The sequence below is a fragment of the Mesocricetus auratus genome, unplaced genomic scaffold, assembly GCF_017639785.1.
Source record: "Mesocricetus auratus isolate SY011 unplaced genomic scaffold, BCM_Maur_2.0 Super-Scaffold_4256, whole genome shotgun sequence".
Lineage (NCBI taxonomy): Eukaryota > Metazoa > Chordata > Mammalia > Rodentia > Cricetidae > Mesocricetus > Mesocricetus auratus.
The window spans coordinates 115,975,471-115,981,769 of record NW_024429182.1 but is presented as its reverse complement, the minus strand read 5'-3'; the positions used below and the strand labels follow the sequence as shown (position 1 = coordinate 115,981,769).

The window sequence follows — 6,299 nt, the reverse complement described above, 5'->3', positions numbered from 1 at the left end:
CAGAAGAACCAAGTTCCGTTTTCACTTTGGTTCCCAGGATCCACATCAGGCAACTCACAACTACTTACAACTTCTAGGTTCAGGGTCATTTAGCAGCCCACATGTGTCCACACATTCTTCTGGCCTTTGAGGACACCCACTCATACATGATATATAGTCACACAAACACATGAACAGAAAATCTTAAAACAACCCCTAGTTTAAGGTGCATGTTACTTGTTCCTTTTTTCCCCCTCTCTGATAATTTCTCTCTACACAAACTCTATTGTCTAGTGAAAAAAATGTAACTGATAATCAGAAAAGCAATGGGCAATTTTCATTGTGTAAACAACTGGAATACACTAGTTGTTCTCCTTGGCTCATTGTTCTGAGTCAGCCAAACGTCCCATTATTAGGACCAAAGGGCTAAAGCCTACTGTCCCACTGAGTAAGAAATAAGGGGGAAATCCACTCCACACTGTATTGCCAGCGCAGTTCAAGCTCCCGTGGTTCATCTTGGTCTGGGACGTCTAGAGTTCAGCCTGACTCATTTGTGCTTTAGTCTTCCCCTGACCTACCAGACAGTCTGCCATACTCTTCTACAGGAGTCCCGGGCTATGGCCCAAAAGTCCTCATGGTGGGTATTCTTGGTCTTTGTACTATCTCCTTTACCTGGACAGTCTCCTCGCCTAACCCATTTTGATTGTTAGAGTCCTATACACACCTACAAGATCTAATTAATTGCCTCTCCTAAATCTTAATTCTTTGAAGTTGGTGTGCATGTGCAATGTGACAAATTCATCTGTGTATGTTCTGTGACAGTGTGGGCAAGTTTGAACCATGGCATGCATGTGGGGGGTTAGAGGATAACCTTAGGTATTGGTCCTCATCTTCCTCATTTTAGATGGGATGTTTTGTAGTTTTTCTGCTGGGTTGGCCAGGCTAGTTGGCCTCTGAGCTTCCGAGGATTATGTTTTCTCTGGCTCTCACCTACCCACAGGAGTGCTAGGATTACAAATATTCCTATGATGTGCCTGGATTATGTGGCTGCCAGGGAATCAGACTCAGGGCCTCATACTTGTGCAGTAATTACTTTTACCCAGAGTCATTGGCCCCTCAACATGATTTTAACTGCTATTTGTAGGATTTTTTTTTGTTGTTGTTGCTATTTTTTTTTTTGAGGCAGGGTTTTTCTGTGGCTTTGGAGGCCGTCCTGGAACTAGTTTTTGTAGACCAGGCTGGTGGCAAACTCACAGATCTGCCTGCCCTTGCCTCCCGAGTGCTGGGATTAAAGGCGTGCGCAATCAATACCTGGCTATAAGATTTATTTCTGTGTGTGCGCGTGTATGGGCCTGGAGAGGCCAGAGGCAAGCTGCTTGATGTGAGTGCTGGGAATCAGGTGCTCCGCAAAGAACAGTCTATAATTTCAACCACTGAGTCATCTTTCCAGTCCCTCAACATGGGTTAGTGGCTACAGAAACAAAACAAAACCCCCCTCACGTTTATTTAACATCTTATTATCCTGGCTATTTTGTTCACAGGTATAGTGCATTATTGGGGTAGGGGATAAATGAAATGATAACCAGGGAATGGAAACAAATCTCCTGAGAGGGAAAGGGTTTTTTGTTGATTTGTAAGGTTTTAAACAAATTTAGCAATAGGGCTGGTAAGAGATTGCTCAGTGGATAAGAACTCTTGCTACCAAGTCTTATGACCAGTCTAATCTCTGGGACTCACATGGGAAAAGCAGAGGACTCTCCCAAGTTGTCCTTTGACCTCCACACATGACCATACATATATGCAGACACAGGAATGCACACAAAATAACGAAGTTGGGACCAAAGATATTTAGGGGAAAAAAAATCAAGTGGCCTCGCAAATTTCTAGAGATAATGTCAGCTATGCTGGTGCTGGTTGTGCTATTTCCTATACTAAGTGGTATAGGTTTTATTTTTGGGGGGGAGGGGGCAAGGTCTCATGTAGCTCAAGTTGGTCTCAAAATGGATCCATGGCCAAGGTAAAGCTTACATTCCTCATTATCCTGCCTTCTGTCTCAGGAGTAGAATCCCGGCATTCATGCCACTATGTATGTATGGTTTGGGAGTTTAAATCAACTGTAGCTAAAGTTTAAAAGGCAGAGCCGGGCGGTGGTGACGCACACCTTTAATCCCAGCACTGCAGAGGCAGAGGCAGGCGGACTCTGAGGTCGAGGCCAGGCTGGTCTACAGAGCAAGTTCCAGGACAGCCTCCAAAACAATACAGAGAAACCCTGTCTCGAAAAACAAAACAAAAAAGACAGAGGATCTACCTGCAAGGATGCCTTGTAGGGTCATCCTAGTAGTTGATATGTGGAAGTATGCATGATTTCCCAACTTAAAAAAAAAAAGTCACGAAGGACATGATGGTGAATTTAATCCCAGCATCTGGAAGGCAGAAGCAGATCTTGGAGTTCATTTGGGGCCAGCCTGGTCTACAAAGTGAGTCTCAGGACAGCCCAGGCTACACAGAGAAACCCTGTCTCAAATAAATAAGAAAATAATAAATAAAATCCTTCCCTTTTCTCTTTTGGTTTTTAAGTCAGTCTTTTTTTTTTTTTTTCGAGACAGGGTTTCTCTGTATTGTTTTGGAGGCTGTCCTGGAACTCGCTCTGTAGACCAGGCTGGCCTCGAGCTCCCTGAGATCCGCCTGCCTCTGCCTCCCGAGTGCTGGGATTAAAGGTCTGCGCCACCACCACCCAGCTTTAAGTCAGTGTTTCAATACATAATACCAGCTTGCCTTGAACTCAAGATCCTCTTGCCTCATCCTCCTAAGAACTGGGATTACACGCATGCACTACCACACGGGAGAAATATTTCCATCTTTATTCATCCTTTAAATCTTGTTGGGTAAAACACCCTTTTCTTGGATTTCCTCCTCCCCACTTCCCATCTTTTCTGGGATGCGCACTATAAATTATTCTATCCTCCTCTGGCTTCTTGAGCTCTCCTTTTCAAATTGGAAAAAGCAGAAAAACAAACCTTTGTTTTACTCCTCCTTAAGATAGAGGCCTAGTTTCCTCTCCATCTCCCTGCCAAACTTCTGGAACCATTTCTCTTAACTGCCTTCATTGCTTTATCACTAAACATACTCCTCATCCAAGTGTTCGGCTCAGTCAGGGCCTGGCACACGGCAGATTCGGGCAGGCCCCAGCCGAATGTCAGCCCCAGACCTTTTGCAAAGTGTCGCCTGTTTCCTGGTTTCTTCGGAAGGAACTCCTCCGGGCTTTAACAGTCCTGCAGGGCACTCCGACCTCCCGGTTGCCGTAATGCTGCGGCCCCAGGTGCTTCAGGTTCTTGGAAAGTCCTGCGGCTCACCCTCGTATCTGCCCGCCTCTCCCAGTTCTCGCCCTGCAGTCATACTTCCCCGGTAAGCCCACGGATGGCCAGCCCACCCTGAGGGGTTACCAGCCCCCGACTCCGCACCCCGCACCTCCCTTGGTTCCCCCAGAGGCAACACGTCTATGCGCCTCCAAGCCTGCGAGCACGTCCTGGTATCTGGCGATGACCAGCCATTTAGGGCGCACCTGAGTACCCAGGCCCACGCCAACTCCTGCTTCCTCCCACTTAACAACCGTGACTAGGCCCGGCTCGGCCAGGTCTGAGTGAAGACGACATCGTCCGGGCTCCTGGGGCGCTCGCCGTACGTTCGGCCCGCAGCCGCGAAGGCACCAGTCGTCCCTCTAGCCGGCGGCCTGGGCCGCAGCGGGGACTCAGAGGCGCGTCGGAGCTCCAAGGGCCCAGGCGGCCGGGAGAGGCCGCGGGCCGGGCCGCTCCGCCCCGGGTGTGAGGCCGTGTGGGGGGGCGGCGGGCGCCAGCCCAGGTCGGAGTCCCGGTCGAGCCCAGGGTAGCGCCGTCCCCGCCCCGCCCCTCCTCGCGGCGGCGTCGCCAGGGTCGCGCTCGCCTGAGGCGCGAGGCGGAAGACGCGAGGCCGGGCCGGGCCGGGGCAGCTCCTCAGCCGCACAGCCCTGGCCGGTGCCCAGGCCCGAGTCGCCTTCCGCCCGCCCTCCCCACCCGCGGCCTCAGCCAGGTCCCGCCGCCAGCCCGGCTCCCGCCCCCGCTCCGCCCCCGGAGCCGCAGCCCCGCCCGCCACCGCCGTCGCCATGTTGTGGCTCCCGCAGCCGGCGCTGGGGACGCGCGCGGCCGAGCCCGGGGCCTGCCGCTGCCGCCGCCGTCGCCAGGTAAGCGCCCCCCGCCGCCCGGACGGGGCGAGGCCACCGCCCCGGCCGCTCCAGCTCCGGCTGGGGAGTCTGAGGAGAGCGGGCTCGGAGCCCGCGCCGCGGCCCGGCCCTGCAGCCTGGCGGACCCTGCCCGCCGCCCGAGGCGGCAGCCACTTCCCCCCGACCGCCGCCAGGCGGTCCCCGGCCGCCACCCCACCCCGCCCCCGGCCCGGGTCGCCGGCCCCTTCCGCCGCCGCCGCCGCCCGCCGCTCAGGGGCGGCCCGGGCACGCCGCTGTCGTCCCGCGCGCGACAGGCGGCCGCCCGCCGAGCCCCCGGCCCGGGCGGGGATAACGGTGCACTTGGCCGGGCTGGGACGCCCTGTCAGCTCCACGGTCCCCGCCGCGCGAGGACCAGGCGCCGTCACGGGGCAGACGCTCGGAGCGTCGGCCCTCCTCGGCGCCCCTCAGTCACCCCTCCGCTACGCCCAAGTTCTGACCCCGGGGGAGGTTTCTCCCGGGGCAGACACGTCTTCCTCCTCCAGAGTTGGGGTCCTCGGGGTGACCAGGCCTGTTGATCAGGGGTGAATTTCCCTCTCAGCGGGGACTCTTCCTGCCAACCTAGGGTCTAGGGGGAAAGGCTCCGAGTGACCCGGGCGGGTGGACCGGGGAGCGTCTGCTGGACAGATGGCCTCCTGGCCTTGGCTCAGCTTTTGTGAGGGGGAGGGGTCCGTATGACCTTAGGTATGCTTGCTCTGGAGAACCGCGCGATTGTTGGAGGTGGTCAGGGATTTTTAACTATTTCTATGAGCAGGCCAGAGGTGACATTAAAAGTCCAGGGTTGGAATAAACCCACAGGCCCACCCAGGGAGAGGAGGAGAGTGGGGCCTGGGTGGGTTAATGGGTTTTGGACCAGGCTTTGCCCGCTTACCCCTAGGTCTGTGTTCGTGTAGGGGCTAGAGGGTGCTTGTGTCAGGTGTTCACTGGCTGAGCACACAGTGTGCTTGTCCTGATGGGTGCTCAGTGGGATTTCAGACGTCTGTTTGCTAAACTAACAGGTACATTACACCCTGAAAGAGAAGGGGAGGCCTGGTGCAGTGCTTTGTTTTTTTTTTTTTTTTTTTTTATAATTTTCTACAGTTCCACTGACGATGGCTTTGGTTCATTTAGCAACTGTTCCTCTCCCATCCCCCGTTTTTATCCAGGTTGGCCACCAAGCTCAGGTCTTAACTTACCCCCAGTAGTTGGGACTTCAGGCTACTATGCCTGATTGTAAAATTTTTTTCTGAGCACTTGTAGTATGGGCCATGACTGAACTAGGTTTTGTAGATACTGTGTCAGCCGGAAAGACACCACTATTTTAGTGTTGGAGACCTTAGCCTCCAGACAAAGTCCAGTAATTAAAGAAAATATTTGTCAATAAATATATGCTTTCGATGTGGTGAACAAATCAATGAAAAATAACTACCCGTGTAGAGTTTCCTTCTAGTGTGTGGGAAGACCGTAAGTAGTGTCTAATAGCATGTGGTATGTTACGAAGCACTAAATACTAAAGGGAAAACTAGAGGGAAAGAGAATCTGAGGTAAAGGGTGGGTGCTTTTTGTTTTATTTTTTGTGTATACAGTTTATGTCTTCCTGACTGGTCTGTCTAGATCTTCTGCCTCAGCCTCTTGAATGCTGGGACTCCTAGACATTAGCACTCGTGGGCTTAGGGAGAATTTAATTAACATTACAATGGCAGGGGACTTACAAGAAGGTAGGTAGGAAGGCCCCCCCCCCCCCGGGTGTGTGTGTGTGTGTGTGTGTGTGTGTGTGTGGTGTTTGGATTTGTTTGGTTTTGCACTGGGGGAAATCAACCCTAGGGCCTCACTCACTGAGCATAGACTCTGCCTTTGAGCTCTACCTGGCCCAGATGAGTCTTTGGAACAAAACTCTGAAGGAAATGGCTATATGAAAGTTATACGCTCTGGTGAGTTCAAGGGGGGAAAATGAGGAAAGAGAATGGTTTAAGTTGGGGGCTCAGGGAAGGCTTCCTAGAGGAAGTACCACTGCTAACTCGTAAAGAAGGCTTAAGAGTTAACCATTTGTGGAACAGCACTCAGCTTGGCAACTTGGAGGAAGTGAAAG

General features: G+C 52.9%; 1 protein-coding gene across 2 annotated transcripts in view; it reads left to right on the top strand.

The window, feature by feature from the left end:
• Positions 1-3,283: 3,283 nt before the first annotated feature.
• Znf592 (zinc finger protein 592) overlaps positions 3,284-6,299 on the top strand; it is a 47,451-nt gene continuing 44,435 nt past the window's right edge. The window contains exon 1 of one of the 2 annotated variants that reach the window (XM_040729538.1): positions 3,284-3,384. The gene's annotated coding sequence lies outside the window, so the exon portion shown is untranslated. Of the gene's footprint in view, positions 3,385-4,084; positions 4,196-6,299 lie in introns of those variants that run through there. The other variant, XM_040729532.1, reaches the window with a different exon arrangement.